Consider the following 20,181-nt stretch of genomic DNA (forward strand, 5'->3'; position numbering starts at 1 on the left):
GACAATGGAGAACAACCTGGAAGTTGCGGGAGTAGAAGCTGCAGAGAAAGTACTGTTTGCCACCCACTACCTGTCAGGCCCTGCACGAGCCTGGTGGACAAGCGCCCGCGCAATGAATGCGGGACAGATGATGACCTGGGAAGACTTGAAGCTGAAGTTTAGCAAGTACCATGTGCCCCAAGAACTGATTAAGAAGATGAGAGACGAGTTCCGCGAACTCAAGCAAGGCAGAATGTCCGTGGTACGCCCCGGATGAAACCGACACCAATGAGAAGCGGAAGGAAAGATTTCTGAACGGATTACACGACGAGATGCAGAAAGTACTGGTCAACATTCCCTTTGCGGACCTAGAAGCCCTGGTGGACTCCGCCATCCAGATGGAAGGGAAGCTTCACCAAGCCAACGAGAATCGCAAACGCCGGATGATGAACCAGCATGGGTCCAGCAATACCCAGAAGTACCGCAACAACTCAACTGGAGGGTTGATACGTCTCCAACGTATCTATAATTTATGATGTTCCATGCTTGTTTTATAACAATACCTACATGTTTTGTTCACACTTTATAATGTTTTTATGCGTTTTCCGGAACTATCCTATTAACAAGATGCCGAAGTGCTAGTTCCTGTTTTCTGCTGTTTTTGGTTCCAGAAAGGCTGTTCGGGCAATATTCTCGGAATTCGACGAAACGAAGACCAAACATCATAATTCACCGAGACGGACCAGGACACCGAAGGGGAGACGGAGAGGAGGCCCAGGGCCCCCACACAACAGGGCTGCGCGGGCAGGCCCCTGGCCGCGCCGGCCTATGGGGAGGGCGCCCTGGTGCCCCTCCTGCGCCGCCTCTTCACCAATAAGACCCCTTTCGACCTAAAAACGCGATACGAATTGATGAAACTCCAGAAAGACTCCAGGGGCGCCGCCGCCATCGCGAAACTCCAATTCGGGGGACAGAATCTCTGTTCCGGCACGCCGCCGAGACGGGGAAGTGCCCCCGGAAGCCATCTCCATCGACGCCACCGCCTCCATCATGCTCCGTGAGTAGTTCCCCCATGGACTACGGGTTCTAGCAGTAGCTAGTTGGTACTCTCTATCCCATGTACTTCAATACAATGATCTCATGAGCTGTCTTACATGATTGAGATTCATCTGATGTAATCAGTGTTGTGTTTGTTGGGATCCGATGGATTGTTACATTATGATTAGTCTTTCTATAAAGTTTGTGAAGTTATTGTTGCTGCAATCTTGTTATGCTTAATGCTTGTCACTAGGGCCCGAGTGGCATGATCTTAGATTTAAGCTCTATAATTATTGCTTAGATTGTATCTACAAGTTGTTTGCACATATTGCTGTCCGAAACCCGAGGCCCCAAAGTGACAGAAATTGGGACAACCGGAGGGGAAGGCTGTGATATGAGGATCACATGTTTTCACCAAGTGTTAATGCTTTGCTCCGGTGCTCTATTAAAAGGAGTACCTTAATAGCCAGTAGATTCCCTTGAGGCCCGACTGCCACCGGCTGGTAGGACAAAAGATGTTGTACAAGTTTCTCATTGCGAGCACGTATGACTATATATGGAAAACATGCCTACATAATTAATAATCTTGATGTTCTGTCTTAATGCTTTCAATCCTATCAATTGCCCAACTGTAATTTGTTCACCCAACACTTATCACTTGTTATTGGAGAGTTACCACTAGTGTAGATCGCCGGGAACCCCGGTCCATCTCTCATCATCATATACTCGTTCTATATGACATTGGAAGTAGTATCAACTATTTTCTGGTGCCATTGCCTCTGTGTTACTGCTACTGCTGCTGTGTTACTGTTACTATTGCTCTCATATTACTGCTGCTTTCACATCACCCCTGTTACTAGTGCTTTTCCAGGTGCAGCTGAATCGACAACTCAGTTGTTAAGGCTTATAAGTATTCTTTACCTCCCCTTGTGTCGAATCAAAAAATTTGGGTTTTACTTCCCTCGAAGACTGTTGCGATCCCCTATACTTGTGGGTTATCAAGAGTATTTTCTGGCGCCGTTGCCGGGGAGGCATAGCTCTACTCATAAGTTCACCTGGGGAGTACACTCTACATCTCTGTCTGTTTTTATTTTATTTTATTTTGTTTTGTTTTGCTTAGTTTACTTTTGTCTAGTTTATTGGTGCTTAGTTTATTTCTTTCTAGTATTATTTTGCTTAGTTTCTTTTTGTCTTGTTTTATTTTTCTTATATACCCAAAAATCCATAAAAAATTGAAAAACCTAAAAATTAAAAACTGTTGTTATGGGGGAACCCACAACCTATTTGGAGCTTATTGAAATTTATAATAATTATAGAGAATCAAGAACGGGTAAAGTCATGAGTGCTGTGATAGAAAAATTGAATACAATTGCTAAAATCTTGCTTAAACGCCATGATATAAACTGTTGCTCTCAACAGGATACTAAACATCTTAAATTCCAATGTGGCTTTAGTGAAGAAGTTTTAATTTAGAACTATAATTGGAATAACTATATTCATTTTGGGTTCGAAGAGGTAGAACAATTTGTCTTATTTATGGGAGCTTCTGAGATCGAATCCTTCATGGTTAAAAATTATGAAACTTGTGTTGTTTGTAAGGACCTTAAAGATTATGTCTCTTCTATCCTTAATTTTTGCATAGAAAGTTACAGCGATAATCCTTATATCATTTATTATAAAGAGAGACTCATTAATGCACAAGAATGCACTCACATTTTGCAGGAACCTGTGGAAGAAGAAATTGATGAACCTGAAAGCTTATTGGATGAAAAAGAGGAGGAAATTGATGAACCTGAAAGCTCATTGGATGAAAAAGAAGAGGAGAGTGATGAACAAAATGAGGAAGAATGGATTAGCTACCCATGCCAACCTTCTAATGAGAGTAACTCTTTATCTCTTACACTATTTGATTGTCCTCCATGCTTACCAAAGGAGGTTGAATGTTATGTTCCTGTGGATTCTCTTGAAATATTCCCTATAAGTAAAACTTGTGAGAATAATTATGCTACTGTTATCTATGATAATCCATGCTACTTTGATAAATCTTATGATAATGCTTTGTTTATGCCTGATGTCGAAATGCATGGTACTAAAGAGTTTTGCGTAGCAAATGTTTATGATAAATCTCTAGATGATGGTCCTATGTTACTTGATAATATTAATTGTACTACTAATAAAAATGGGATTGGAGAAGTCTTGACTTTATCTAAGAGTCCCATATCTCTTGAGATTGATCAATCATCTTGTTATATTATTGATAAAAGTGGGTTCGAAAGTTTTAATCCCACTATTTTTGAGCTTGATAAAAATTATGTGTCTATGGATCATGAAAAACATGCTTTATGTGATAGTTATATTGTTGAGTTTGTTCATGAAGCTACTTAAAATTATTATGAGAGAGGAAAATATGGTTGTAGAAATTTGCATGGTACTAAAACACCTCTCTATACACTGAAAATTTTGAGGTTACTCTTGTTTTATCTTCCTATGCTTGCCACTTTGTTCTTCATGAATTTATTTGTGTACAAGATTCCTATGCATAGGAAGTGGGTTAGACTTAAATGTGTTTTGAATTTGCTTTTTGATGCTCTCTTTTGCTTCAACTCTTATTTCTTGCAAGAGCATCATTAAAATTACTGAGCCCATCTTAATGGCTATAAAGAAAGCACTTCTTGGGAGATAACCCATGTGTTTATTTTGCTACTGTTTTGTTGTGTCTTGGAAGTTGTTACTACTGTAGCAACCTCTCCTTATCTTTATTTTATTGCAATGTTGTTACAAGTAAAGTCTCTAATCGAAGGTTGATACTAGATTTGGATTTCTGCGCAGAAACAGATTTCTATCTGTCACGAATTTGGGCATGGTTCTCTGTAGGTAACTCAGAAAAATCTGCCAATTTACGTGCGTGTTCCTCAGATATGTACGCAACTTTCATTAGTTTTGAGTTTTCTGATTTGAGCAACGGAAGTACCTCTTAAAAATCCGTATTTACTGGCTGTTCTGTTTTGGCAGGTTCTGTCTCTGTGTTTTGCATTGTCTCTTGTGGACTTTAAGCAAGGCTTTCTAGACATGGAGAGCTGTAGCTAATGTTTTATTGAGTTCTTGCAATGTGTCACTATAGGACCAAGGTGGATTAAAGTTTTTTGAGTACTAACCCCTCTAATGAAGTTTATGAGAAGTTTGGTGTGAAGGAAGTTTTCAAGGGTCAAGAGAGGAGGATGATATATGATCAAGAAGAGTGAAAAGTCTAAGCTTGGGGATGCCCCCGTGGTTCATCCCTGCATATTTCAAGAAGACTCAAGCGTCTAAGCTTGGGGATGCCCAAGGCATCCCCTTCTTCATCAACAATTTATCAGGTTTCTTCTATTGAAACTATATTTTTATTCGGTCACATCTTATGTGCTTTACGTGGAGCGTCTGTTTGTTTTTATTTTTGTTTGTGTTTGAATAAATTCGGATCCTAGCAATCCTTGTTTGGGAGAGAGACACGCTCCGCTTTTTCATATGAACACTTGTGTTCTTCGCTTTTACTTCTAATGTTCAATGACAAAAGTTGGAAGCTGTTGCATTTATTGCTATTTGGTTGGAAACAGAAAATGCCTCATATTGTCTTGGATAATTTGATACTTGGCAATTGTTTTGAGCTCTCAAGTAGATCAATTTTAAGCTCTTGCATCATGTAGTTTGAACCTATTAGTGGAGGACTACCGTAGAGCTTGTTGAAATTGGTTTGCATGATTGGTCTCTCTAAGGTCTAGATATTTTCTGGTAAAAGTGTTTGAGCAACAAGGAAGACAGTATAGAGTCTTATAATGCTTGCAATATGTTCTTATGTAAGTTTTGCTGTACCGGTTCATACTTGTGTTTGCTTCAAATAACCTTGCTAGCCTAAGCCTTGTACTGAGAGGGAATGCTTCTCGTGCATCCAAAACCTTGAGCCAAAACCTATGCCATGTGTGTCCACCATACCTACCTACTATGTGGTATTTTCTGCAATTCCAAGTAAATACTTCGTGTGCTATCTTTAAACAATTCAAAAGTTATTACCTCTTATTTGTGTCAATGTTTTATAGCTCATGAGGAAGTATGTGGTGTTTTATCTTTCAATCTTGTTGGGCAACTTTCACCAATGGACTAGTGGCTTCATCCGCTTATCCAATAATTTTGCAAAAAGAGCTGGCAATGGGGTTCCCAGCCCCAAATTAATTAACCTTAATAGACACTCCTCCATAGTATGTGATTGATGGAAGGCACCCGAGGATTCGGTTAGCCATGGCTTGAGAAAGCAAAGGTGGGGAGGAGTGTCATCTCTAAATAAAACTAAAATAAATAGACACTCCTTCATGGTATGTGATTGTTGGAAGGCACCCGAGGATTCGGTTAGCCATGGCTTGTGAAAGCAAATGTTGGAAGGAGGGTCACCCAAAAAATAAAAATTTCATGGGAGCCGCTCTTTGAAAGTCTGTCTGGCAAGGGGGTTAGAGTGCCCACTACCATTCGTTGACAGCAACAAACACCTCTCAAAATTTTACTTTTATGCTCTCTATATGATTTCAAAACTTGAAAAGCTCTAGCACATGATTTAATCTCTGCTTCCCTCTTCGAATGGCCTTTCTTTTACTTTATGCTGAGTCAGTTTACCTACTTCCTTCCATCTTAGAAGCAAACACTTGTGTCAACTGTACATTGATTCTTACATACTTGCTTATTTGCACTTATTATATTACTTTGTGTTGACTATTATCCATCAGATATGCATGTTAAAAGTTGAAAGCAACCGCTGAAACTTATATCTTCCTTTGTGTTGCTTCGATGCCTTTACTTTGAATTTATTGCTTTATGAGTTAATTCTTATGCAAGACTTTTGATGCTTGTCTTGAAAGTACTATTCATGAAAAGTTTTGCTATATGTTATCTATTTGTTAGCAACTATAGATCATTGCCTTGAGTCACTGCATTCATCTCATATGCTTTACAATAGTATGATCAAGGTTATGTAAGTAGCATGTCACTACATAAATTATTCATTTATCGTTTACCTACTCGAGGGCGAGTAGGAACTAAGCTTGGGGATGCTGATACGTCTCCAACGTATCTATAATTTCTGATGTTCCATGCTTGTTTTACGACAATACCTACATATTTTGTTCACACTTTATAATGTCTTTATGCGTTTTCCGGAACTAACCTATTAACAAGATGCCGAAGTGCCAGTTCCTGTTTTCTGCTGTTTTTGGTTCCAGAAAGGTTGTTCCGACAATATTCTCGGAATTCGACGAAACGAAGACCAAACATCATAATTCACCGAGACAGACCAGGACACCGAAGGGGAGACGGAGAGGAGGCCCAGGGCCCCCACACCACAGGGCCGCGCGGGCAGGCCCTGGCCGCGCCGGCCTGTGGGGGGGGGGGGCGCCCTGGTGCCCCTCCTGCGCCGCCTCTTCGCCTATAAGACCCCTTTCGACCTAAAAACGCGATACGAATTGATGAAACTCCAGAAAGACTCCATGGGCGCCGCCGCCATCGCGAAACTCCAATTCGGGGGACAGAATCTCTGTTCCGGCACGCCACCGGGACGGGGAAGTGCCCCCGGAAGCCATCTCCATCGACGCCACCGCCTCCATCATGCTCCGTGAGTAGTTCCCCCATGGACTATGGGTTCTAGCAGTAGCTAGTTGGTACTCTCTGTCCCATGTACTTCAATACAATGATCTCATGAGCTGCCTTACATGATTGAGATTCATCTGATGTAATCGGTGTTGTGTTTGTTGGGATCCGATGGATTGTTACATTATGATTAGTCTATCTATAAAGTTTGTGAAGTTATTGTTGCTGCAATCTTGTTATGCTTAATGCTTGTCACTAGGGCCCGAGTGGCATGATCTTAGATTTAAGCTCTATAATTATTGCTTAGATTGTATCTACAAGTTGTTTGCACATATTGCTGTCTGGAACCCGAGGCCCCAAAGTGACAGAAATCGGGACAACCGGAGGGGAAGGCTGTGATATGAGGATCACATGTTTTCACCAAGTGTTAATGCTTTGTTCCGGTGCTCTATTAAAAGGAGTACCTTAATAGCCAGTAGATTCCCTTGAGGCCCAGCTGCCACCGGCTGGTAGGACAAAAGATGTTGTACAAGTTTCTCATTGCGAGCACGTATGACTATATATGGAAAACATGCCTACATAATTAATAATCTTGATGTTCTGTCTTAATGCTTTGAATCCTATCAATTTCCCAACTGTAATTTGTTCACCCAACACTTGTCACTTGTTATTGGAGAGTTACCACTAGTGTAGATCGCTGGGAACCCCGGTCCATCTCTCATCATCATATACTCGTTCTATATGACATTGGAAGTAGTATCAACTATTTTCTGGTGCCATTGCCTCTGTGTTACTGCTACTGCTGCTGTGTTACTGTTACTATTGCTCTCATAATACTGCTGCTTTCACATCACCCCTGTTACTAGTGCTTTTCCAGGTGCAGCTGAATCGACAACTCAGTTGTTAAGGCTTATAAGTATTCTTTACCTCCCCTTGTGTCGAATCAATAAATTTGGGTTTTACTTCCCTCGAAGACTGTTGCGATCCCCTATACTTGTGGGTTATCAAGGGTTCACCCCAAGAAACAACAGGCCCGGCCACTGCTCAGACCCACCGCCCAAACTACACCAACAACCATGGAGGACCCCCGAAGCCCGGAGGCAACAACAACAACAATCACAACAGGACCAACCCCAACAACAACAACAACAGGAACAACAACAACACTGGCCCTAGGACTAGAAGCAACGCCATCCCCGTCGCCACCAAGGACAAGGCCACCATCACTTGTTATGAGTGTGGAGTGGTTGGGCATTACTCCAATGAGTGCCCCAAAAGATTAGCCAAGATTGCCTCCAATACCGCTGCACCTGCTCAGAACCAGCGCCGCTTTGCCGCAAGAAGGAACCAGAACAACAACAACGGCCGCCTCTACAACATGACTGCAACAGGAGCACAAGAAGCACCTCAGGCCATGCCAAGTATGTTTTCCTGTTAAATCATATCGCCCAATCTCTCTTAGGAACCTAACTTTTCTTAAAATCTCGGGACGAGATTTGTTTAAGGGGGAAGGGTTTGTAACATCCCAAATTGTAAAACAAACAGAAAATGAATTTTTCTTTTTCCAAAAATGAGAACCAAGAAAAACTTTTCTTACATAGAGTGCTATGCCTAGTGCTCCTACCTAATGCTTGTGTTTTCCCATGATTGTTTGTTTATTACTTTGAACCTATTTCCAAAACCCTAAAACCCTAACCATCTCAAAACAAAGTGGATCAAATATGCGAAACCAAAGTAAAAGAAAAAGACATCTGTGGGCATATAGCCCTAATATGTAATCTTGAACCTTACCTTTCTTACTTTGCTAAATGGTGGTGAACCATGGTAAACCCCACTAAACCCTAAACCACATCCCTCTTACCACCCTCCTTTGAAAAACAAAATAAAAAGAAATGATCTTAAATAAGAAAAAGGCATATGTAAGCTGATACGTCTCCAACGTATCGATAATTTCTTATGTTTCATGCCACTTTATTGATGATACCTACATGTTTTATGCATACTTTATGTCATATTTACGCATTTTCCGGCACTAACCTATTAATAAGATGCCGAAGAGCCAGTTGTTGTTTTCTGCTGTTTTTGGTTTCAGAAATCCTAGTAAGGAAATATTCTCGGAATTGGACGAAATCAACGCCCAGGGGCCTATTTTCACACGAAGCTTCCAGAAGACCGAAGGAGTCACGAAGTGGGGCCACGGGGCGCCGCCACGATGGGGGCGGCGCGGCCTATAGGGGGCCCGCGCGGCCCTGCTGTGGGGCCCCCGTGACGCCTCTTGACCTGCCCTTCCGCCTACTTAAAGCCTTCGTCGCGAAACCCCCGATGCACGAGAGCCACGATACGGAAAACCTTCCAGAGACGCCGCCGCCGCTAATCCCATCTCGGGGGATTCAGGAGATCGCCTCCGGCACCCTGCCGGAGAGGGGAATCATCTCCCGGAGGACTCTTCACCGCCATGGTCGCCTCCGGAGTGATGAGTGAGTAGTTCACCCCTGGACTATGGGTCCATAGCAGTAGCTAGATGGTCGTCTTCTCCTAATTGTGCTTCATTGTTGGATCTTGTGAGCTGCCTAACATGATCAAGATCATCTATCTGTAATGCTATATGTTGTGTTTGTTGGGATCCGATGAATAGAGAATACTATGCTATGTTGATTATCAATCTATTATCTATGTGTTGTTTATGATCTTGCATGCTCTCCGTTATTAGTAGAGGCTCTGGCCAAGTTTTTGCTCTTAACTCCAAGAGGGAGTATTTATGCTCGATAGTGGGTTCATGCCTCCATTAAATCTGGGACAGTGACAGAAAGTTCTAAGGTTGTGGATGTGTTGTTGCCACTAGGGATAAAACATCGATGCTATGTCTAAGGATGTAGTTGTTGATTACATTACGCACCATACTTAATGCAATTGTCTGTTGTTTGCAACTTAATACTGGAAGGGGTTCGGATGATAACCTGAAGGTGGACTTTTTAGGCATAGATGCATGCTGGATAGCGGTCTATGTACTTTGTCGTAATGCCCAATTAAATCTCACTATACTCATCATATCATGTATGTGCATGGTCATGCCCTCTTTATTTGTCAATTGCCCAACTGTAATTTGTTCACCCAACATGCTTATTCTTATCGGAGAGACGCCTCTAGTGAACTGTGGACCCCGGTCCATTCTTTTAATCGAATACAATCTACTGCAATACTTGTTCTACTGTATTCTGCAAACAATCATCATCCACACTATACATCTAATCCTTTGTTACAACAAGCCGGTGAGATTGACAACCTCACTGTCATGTTGGGGCAAAGTAATTTGGTTGTGTTGTGCAGGTTCCACGTTGGCGCCGGAATCCCTGGTGTTGCGCCGCACTACACTTCGCCGCCATCAACCTTCAACGTGCTTCTTGACTCCTACTGGTTCGATAAACCTTGGTTTCTAACTGAGAGAAACTTACTGTTGTACGCATCACACCTTCCACTTGGGGTTCCCAACGGTCGCGTGCTGTACGCGTGTCAAGCTAAATTTCTGGCGCCGTTGCCGGGGAGATCAAGACACGCTGCAAGGGGAGTCTCCACCTCCAATCTCTTTACTTTGTTTTTGTCTTGCTTTACTTTTATTTAGTACTTTGTTTGCTGCACTAAAACAAAACACAAAAAAATTAGTTGCTAGTTTTACTTTATTTGCTATCTTGTTTGCTATATTAAAAACACACAAAAAATTAGTTACTTGCATTTACTTTATCTAGTTTGCTTTATTTACTATTGCTAAAATGGGTACTCCTGAAAATACTAAGTTGTGTGACTTCACAACCACAAATAATAATGATTTCTTATGCACACCTATTGCTCCACCTGCTACTACAACAGAATTCTTTGAAATTAAACCTGCTTTACTGAATCTTGTTATGAGAGAGCAATTTTCTGGTGTTAGTTCTGATGATGATGCTGCCCATCTTAATAATTTTGTTGAATTATGTGAAATGCAAAAGTATAAGGATGTAGATGGTGACATTATAAAATTAAAATTGTTTCCTTTCTCATTAAGAGGAAGAGCTAAAGATTGGTTGCTATCTCTGCCTAAGAATAGTATTGATTCATGGACTAAATGCAAGGATGCTCCTGCTAAAATTATATCTTTGAGAAGTAGCATAATGAATTTTAAACAATTGGATAATTAGCATGTTGCACAAGCATGGGAAAGAATGAAATCTTTGGTTAAAAATTGCCCAACCCATGGACTGACTACTTGGATGATCATCCAAACCTTTTATGCAGGACTGAATTTTTCTTCACGGAACCTATTGGATTCAGCTGCTGGAGGTACCTTTATGTCCATCACTCTAGGCGACGCAACAAAGCTTCTTGATAACATGATGATTAATTACTCTGAATGGCACACGGAAAGAGCTCCACAAGGTAAGAAGGTAAATTCTGTCGAAGAAACCTCTTCCTTGAGTGATAAGATTGATGCTATTATGTCTATGCTTGTGAATGGTAGGACAAATATTGATCCTAATAATGTTCCTTTAGCTTCATTGGTTGCCCAAGAAGAACATGTTGATGTAAACTTCATTAAAAATAATAATTTCAACAACAATGCTTACCGGAACAATTCTAGTAACAACTATAGGCCATATCCTTATAATAATGGCAACGGCTATGGTAATTCTTATGGGAATTCTTACAACAATAATAGGAATACACCCCCTGGACTTGAAGCCATGCTTAAAGAATTTATTAGTACACAAACTGCTTTTAACAAATCTGTTGAAGAAAAGCTTGGGAAAATTGATATACTTGCTTCTAAAATCGATAGTCTTGCTGCTGATGTTGATCTTTTGAAATCGAAAGTTATGCCTAATGAAAATAATAATAATAAGATTGTTACTACAGCAAATGCCATCCAAGTTAGAATTAATGAGAATATAAGATTGATGGCCGAATTGCGTGCTAGGTGGGAAAAAGAAGAAAATGCTAAAGATAACAATATAGCTAAAGTTTGGACTATTACCACCACTAGTAATGCTAATGCTTCACATGTTGCTGCACCTCCTACTATTAATGGTAAAATAATTGGTGTTGGCAATGTTTCCACTTCTAATGCAAAGCGTGAAAAACTGCCTGAAACTGCTAAAACTAAAAACCTCGTGATAAAACTGCTGAAATTTTTTCCAACCTTGGGGACAATGATCCCATTGCTTTAGATTATAATGGTTTGGATTTTGATGATTGCCACATCTCTGAAGTTATAAAGTTCTTACAAAAACTTGCTAAGAGTCCTAATGCTAGTGCTATAAATTTGGCTTTCACGAAACATATTACAAATGCTCTCATAAAAGCTAGAGAAGAGAAATTAAATCGCGAAGCTTCTATTCCTAGGAAGCTAGAGGATGGTTGGGAGCCCATCATTAAGATGAAGGTCAATGACTTTGATTGTAATGCTTTATGTGATCTTGGTGCAAGTATTTCCGTTATGCCTAGAAAGATCTATAATATGCTTGACTTGCCACCATTGAAAAATTATTATTTGGATGTTAGTCTTGCTGATAATTCTACAAAGAAACCTTTGGGGAGAGTTGATAATGTTCGCATTACCGTTAACAATAACCTTGTCCCCGTTGATTTTGTTGTCTTGGATATTGAATGCAATGCATCTTGTCCCATTATATTGGGAAGACCTTTTCTTCGAACTGTTGGTGCTATTATTGATATGAAGGAAGGTAATATTAAATATCAATTTCCTCTCAAGAAAGGTATGGAACACTTCCCTAGAAAGATAATGAAGTTACCTTTTGATTCTATCATTAGAACAAATTATGATGTTGATGCTTCGTCTCTTGATAATACTTGATACACACTTTCTGCGCCTAGCTGAAAGGCGTTAAAGAAAATCGCTTATGGGAGACAACCCATGATTTTACTACTGCACTTTTATTTTATATTTGAGTCTTGGAAGTTGTTACTACTGTAGCAACCTCTCCTTATCTTAGTTTTGTTGCATTGTTGTGCCAAGTAAAGTGTTTGATAGTAAGGTTCATACTAGATTTGGATTACTGCGCAGAAACAGATTTCTTGCTGTCACGAATCTGGGCCTAATTCTCTGTAGGTAACTCAGAAAATTATGCCAATTTACGTGAGTGATCCACAGATATGTACGCAACTTTCATTCAATTTGAGCATTTTCATTTGAGCAAGTCTGGTGCCTCAATAAAATTCGTCTTTACGGACTGTTCTGTTTTGACAGATTCTGCCTTTTATTTCGCATTGCCTGTTTTGCTATGCTTGATGGATTTTTCGATTCCATTAACTTTCAGTAGCTTTGTGCAATGTCCATAAGTGTTAAGAATGATTATGTCACCTCTGAACATGTGAATTTTGATTATGCACTAACCCTCTAATGAGTTGTTTTGAGTTTGGTGTGGAGGAAGTTTTCAAGGATCAAGAGAGGGAGATGATACAATATGATCAAGGAGAGTAAAAGCTCTAAGCTTGGGGATGCCCCGGTGGTTCACCCCTGCATATTTCAAGAAGACTCAAGCGTCTAAGCTTGGGGATTCCCAAGGCATCCCCTTCTTCATCGACAACATTATCAGGTTCCTCTAGTGAAACTATATTTTTATTCCATCACATCTTATGTACTTTGCTTGGAGCGTCGGTTTGTTTTTGTTTTTGTTTTGTTTGAATAAAATGGATCCTAGCATTCATTGTGTGGGAGAGAGACACGCTCCGCTGTTGCATATGGACAAATATGTCCTTAGGCTTTACTCATAATGTTCATGGCGAAGGTTGAATCTTCTTCGTTAAATTGTTATATGGTTGGAAACGGGAAATGCTACATGTAGTAATTGGTAAAATGTCTTGGATAATTTGATACTTGGAAATTGTTGTGCTCATGTTTAAGCTCTTGCATCATATACTTTGCACCTATTAATGAAGAAATACATAGAGCTTGCTAAAATTTGGTTTGCATAATTGGTCTCTCTAAGGTCTAGATAATTTCTAGTAAGAGTTTGAACAACAAGGAAGACGGTGTAGAGTCTTATAATGTTTACAATATGTCTTTTATGTGAGATTTGCTGCACCGCTTCATACTTGTGTTTGTTTCAAATAGCCTTGCTAGCCTAAGCCTTGTATCGAGAGGGAATACTTCTCATGCATCCAAAATCCTTGAGCCAACCACTATGCCATTTGTGTCCACCATACCTACCTACTACATGGTATTTCTCTGCCATTCCAAAGTAAATTGCTTGAGTGCTACCTTTAAACAATTCAAAATTTATCACCTCTGATTTGTGTCAATGTTTTATAGCTCATGAGGAAGTATGTGGTGTTTATCTTTCAATCTTGTTGGGCAACTTTCACCAATGGACTAGTGGCTTCATCCGCTTATCCAATAATTTTGCAAAAAGAGCTAGCAATGGGATTCCCAGTCCCAAATTAATTAACCTAAATAGACACTCCTCCATGGTATATGATTGTTGGACGGCACCCGAGGATTCGGTTGGCCATGGCTTGAGAAAGCAAAGGTGGGGAGGAGTGTCATCATAATAAAACTAAAATAAAAAAGGCACTCCTTCATGGTATGAGATTGTTGGCAGGCACCCGAGGATTCGGTTAGCCATGGTTTGTGAAAGTAAAGGTTGGAAGGAGTGCCACCCAAAAATAAAAATGTTTCATGGGAGCCGCTCTTTGAAGGTTTGTCTGGCAAGGGGGTTAGAGTGCCCACTACCATTCGTTGACAACAACAAACACCTCTCAAAACTTTACTTTTATGCTCTCTTTATGTTTTCAAAATAAAAGCTCTAGCACAAATATAGCAATCAATGCTTCCCTCTGCGAAGGGCCATTCTTTTACTTTTATGTTGAGTCAGTTCACCTATTTCTCTCCATCTCAAGAAGCAAACACTTGTGTGAACTGTGCATTGATTCCTACATACTTGCATATTGCACTTATTATACTACTTTGCATTGACAACTATCCATGAGATATACATGTTACAAGTTGAAAGCAACTGCTGAAACTTAATCTTCCTTTGTGTTGCTTCAATGCCTTTACTTTGAATTATTGCTTTATGAGTTAACTCTTATGCAAGACTTATTGATGCTTGTCTTGAAAGTACTATTCATGAAAAGTCTTTGCTATATGATTCATTTGTTTACTCATTGCATTACCATTGTTTTGATCGCTGCATTCATTACATGTGCTTACAATAGTATGATCAAGGTTATGATGGCATGTCACTCCAGAAATTATCTTTGTTATCGTTTACCTACTCGGGACGAGCAGGATCTAAGCTTGAAGATGCTGATACGTCTCCAATGTATCGATAATTTCTGATGTTCCATGCCACTTTATTGATGATACCTACATGTTTTATGCATACTTTATGTCATATTTATGCATTTTTTGGCACTAACCTATTAATAAGATGCCGAAGAGCCAGTTGCTGTTTTCTTCTGTTTTTGGTTTCAGAAATCCTAGTAAGGAAATATTCTCGGAATTGGACGAAATCAACGCCCAGGGGCCTATTTTCACACGAAGCTTCCAGAAGACCGAAGGAGTCACGAAGTGGGGCCACGGGGCGCCGCCACAGTAGGGTGGCGCGGCCTACAGGGGGCCCGCGCGGCCCTGCTGTGTGGGGCCCCCGTGACGCCTCTTGACCTGCCCTTCCGCCTACTTAAAGCCTTCGTCGCGAAACCCCCAGTACCGAGAGCCACGATACGGAAAACCTTCCAGAGACGCCGCCGCCGCCAATCCCATCTCGGGGGATTCAGGAGATCGCCTCCGGCACCCTACCGGAGAGGGGAATCATCTCCCGGAGGACTCTTCACCGCCATGGTCGCCTCCGGAGTGATGAGTGAGTAGTTCACCCCTGGACTATGGGTCCATAGCAGTAGCTAGATGGTCGTCTTCTCCTAATTGTGCTTCATTGTTGGATCTTGTGAGCTGCCTAACATGATCAAGATCATCTATCTGTAATGCTATATATTGTGTTTGTTGGGATCCGATGAATAGAGAATACTATGCTATGTTGATTATCAATCTATTATCTATGTGTTGTTTATGATCTTGCATGCTCTCCGTTATTAGTAGAGGCTCTGGCCAAGTTTTTGCTCTTAACTCCAAGAGGGAGTATTTATGCTCGATAGTGGGTTCATGCCTCCATTAAATGCAGGACGATGTGAGAAAGTTCTAAGGTTGGGGATGTGCTGTTGCCACTAGGGATAAAACATCGATGCTATGTCTAAGGATGTAGTTGTTGATTACATTACGCACCATACTTAATGCAATTGTCTGTTGTTTGCAACTTAATACTGGAAGGGGTTCGGATGATAACCTGAAGGTGGACTTTTTAGGCATAGATGCATGCTGGATAGCGGTCTATGTACTTTGTCGTAATGCCCAATTAAATCTCACTATACTCATCATATCATGTATGTGCATGGTCATGCCCTCTTTATTTGTCAATTGCCCAACTGTAATTTGTTCACCCAACATGCTTATTCTTATCGGAGAGACGGCTCTAGTGAACTGTGGACCCCGGTCCATTCTTTTAATCGAATACAATCTACTGCAATACTTGTTCTACTGTATTCTGCAAACAATCATCATCCACACTATACATCTAATCCTTTGTTACAGCAAGCCGGTGAGATTGACAACCTCACTGTCACGTTGGGGCAAAGTAATTTGGTTGTGTTGTGCAGGTTCCACGTTGGCGCCGGAATCCCTGGTGTTGCGCCGCACTACAGTTCGCCGCCATCAACCTTCAACGTGCTTCTTGACTCCTACTGGTTCGATAAACCTTGGTTTCTAACTGAGCGAAACTTACTGCTGTACGCATCACACCTTCCACTTGGGGTTCCCAACGGTCGCGTGATGTACGCGTGTCATAAGCCTATGGCTATTTTTGAAAATTCTAATTTTTGCCATGGCTACCTTGTGTAGATGATTTGAAATACCTCAACACACCTAACCAAGTACTTTCCAACAAATCCAAGTAAGAAACAAAAATAAAGTAAAACATATGCATAGAGGCATATGTGGCACTTAGCCATATTACCAATTCTTGACCTAGGCACCCACACTTTGCCCAAATGGTTTGAACCCTTTACCCAACTCAATCTAACACTAAATAAACCTCACACATGCCTAAGTGAAGCAAAAAAAAAAGTTATAAAATCACAAAACCCTCACATATGGTTTATGCAATTTTTACAAATCTTTGACCTAGACCAATTTGGCCTTCACCATTAGTTGTATTATGTTACTAAACACTTATTACAACTTTTGGAATCAAAGAAACTCAAATCAAATCGAATTCAAACTCAATTTGTGATCACATGAAATGATGGTCAAATCTGCCATTTACAATCTGGTCACCACTTTGAGCCCCTGGATTTCAACTTTTTCAAACCAAACAAATCCAATTATTTGCACCTCATCCAAGTACACATCAAGGTGAACAACTTTTGTAAAGACCACCATATCAAATTCATCTTGGATCAAAAACTATGCTCATGCAAAGTTGAGACTTTTTATCAAATGCAACAATCTCACACCTTGCATGTTTGCATTTTTTTTATTTTTAAAATTCCACCACCACCTATGTTTGTCTCTGGTCATTTGCAACTCATCCAAACAAACCATTTTCAAATTTTGGAACCACATGACCTCAATCAAATTTGGCAAAAATTTGAGAATTGCAAATAGGCATCAATTTCAAACACTATTCTAAATAGTGTTTTGGCCCAACCTTGAGCACCACTTGGCTCCTGCCTGTCCCCTGGCCCCCTCTCCACATCAACCTTGCACAGCAACCCTAGATGAAGGCCAAAAACATGGCATAGCCATGCCATGCCGGCCATGGAGCATCTAGCTTGCCAACCCTAGCTCCACCCCTATCTAGCCCTGGTAACCTTGCCCCTCTGCTCCCCCTTGGTCTCCTGCATCCCCTGGTGGCCACCGTTGCCGGAGGAGAAGCCCATAGTGATGGCACGCGTCACGCCCAGAGCTGCCCAGGGCCATGCCGAGGACGTCGTGCGCGCGCCACGGACACGCGCAGAGCACCTGTCGCCTCGCCGAACGAAGCCACCCCTGGCCCCCTCTCAGCACCTTGAGCTTCACCGCCGTCCCTGAAACCCATCAGGCATGCGCCCGTGTGCTCGCGAGCGCCGTCGCTGTCGACCACCTCGCCGATATTCCGCACCCGTGCCGCCAGGCATCAACCTCGCCCGCGCTCACCTGGCCGTCCCCCACCTCGCCAGCAAGCGATCTAGCTTCACCTGGACGCCGCCTACGCAGCCCTGCTCTCGCCTATCCCCTTCCAACGCCGGAATCGCCGCGCCATTGTCGACCTCGCGGCAGACCCTCGGTCACCTTGCGCGCCTATAAAAGGAGAGCTCATCCTCCTCATCTGAGCACGCCACTCGACTCCCCTCCCTCCTCCGAGCCTCCTCGCACTCTATCCACGCAACATTGCTCACCACCGCCGTCCAATTGCAACATCGCCTCCCGTGAGACGCCGCAGATCAATCCGACGCTACAGTCCACCCCCGGAGCTCCATCGACCACCGTTGAGCTCGCCGTCGTCTGCAACGTCGACCTGCATCAACGCCGCCACTCGCCAGAGTCCCTGCTCGCCGTCGACCCCCTACCTCCGCCGTGCCCGTGTCTGCCTCTCGACGACGACGACGACCCTCCGCCGTCCGATCTCCTTCTGATCCAACGCTTCTCAGCCCTGCGTACCGATTCGGTAAGATTCCGTCGCTGACGAGTGGGTCCTACCCTGTCAGTTGGCCCGTGACGCGCTGAAGCGTTACTGGGCCGGCCCAGTTCGTCTCCCCCTCGTTTAGGCCCATTTGCTTTCCCGCGCAAGCCCAACCATTTGAATTCAAATTTTGTAATTCAATAATTTCCTTGCAGATGCTTTTTCAAAATTAAATAGAATCAAATCTACCCAACCAAATTTGATGAATTTTATATTGTTGGAAAGCTTACGAAATGCTTGATCCAACCACACTGGTCTCACTTTGAAATCTTGTGTAGAATAAATGTGACAAAAATGACAAGTCAGAGACTTTTACAAATTCAAACAATTATTAAAAATCAACCAAAAATGCTTTTGAGTTGATTTCAACTCTCATAGCTCACATTTCACTTACTCTAATTAATTATGTAAAAATATGGCAGGGTTACTTTGAGTGATCATGGCCCAAATTAAATAAAGGACTATATGGCTATTCTAGTCAAATGATATTGTCCAAAACTGTTAAGTAAATTGTATGAGAGACTTGCTCTCATTTAAATCTTGTCCCAAGTACTTTCATATGAAGTTGTGACCCTGGTCTAGATACTCATACATGAAATTACTTGGAGATATTAAATCATAAGTGGCAGTGTTAAATTGTATGAGGTACCTTATCTCATTTAAATCATTTTCCCAAATGATGATGATGAATGGTTGACTTAGGTCAACATGATTTCATGCATGATTGTTGAGGAAATTAAATCTTAAGAAGATTCAATGAGAGGAAATTATTTCCTCAAAGAACTAAATGGAAACTATCATTTACATATATAATGAGAGGAAATTATTTCTCTAACACTAAGTAAGAAAACCCTAGAATGATTTTAGGTAGCAATGTTAAGTGAGGATGCTAGATCTTTTGGAGTGAGCCATTAAGGCTAATTAAGACTACTTAAGTATTGTTTGGTGATTGTATCCTCGTATTCGTGTATAGACGCTAGTACCGGAGACTGTCAATGGGAGGAGGTGTTCTACCCAGAAGAGGAAGAGAACTTTGATCACCTCAACAACCAAGGCAAGCTAGACTATTGCAAGTTATATTGTTGCAAGCTAACACCAATGCAAGCTCTATTGTGGCAAGCTAATATTCTTGTAAAGTGCAAAGCCCTTTGGGGCAAGGCACCATTAGTCTTACCTTACTTACAACAATCCTATCCCAAGTTTTTACCTTACAAGTTTTTATTTGTTTTATGAAGAAGATACTTTTATAGTTAACTTTGGTCTAAGTTTAGAATGTTACTAGAGTAGTAAAGTTAGTCTCAAACCTAGCCAAGCAAGATAGCACCCCTCATAATTAGTGCTAGTGCTAATAACTAAAATTGACTACTCTAGATGGGAACATGTGACTTGAATTGAATTTGAAACCTTGGAATGATGAGTCATTTGATTGCAAGATTTTGAAGGTGAATATGACTTGAAGGAATGGTGATTTTTGACTAAAACTGATATTGGTTTGGATGCGATACCTTTCCAATTTTTGAGTACCCCCACAATACCTGATTATGGGTAGGGCTTAACTGGAAGTTTATACATCTTAGTATGGGTTCCTTCTGAACAAGCATCATAGGGGTTATGCCGAGGCTGCCTCCGTTGTATGAGAAATGATGTGAATTGAGGTGAATTGTACGGCCAAGCCCTGTGCAGTTCCCAGGTTGACAGTTGGTCTTCACTGGGAGGCCAAGCTCATGGGGAGAGGTGCCTATGCTAGGGTTTGTAAGTGAAAGGTTAGGGTTGATGATCCGCGTACCGT

This window comes from Lolium perenne, chromosome 4 (assembly GCF_019359855.2).
Source record: "Lolium perenne isolate Kyuss_39 chromosome 4, Kyuss_2.0, whole genome shotgun sequence".
Classification (NCBI taxonomy): Eukaryota; Viridiplantae; Streptophyta; class Magnoliopsida; order Poales; family Poaceae; genus Lolium; species Lolium perenne.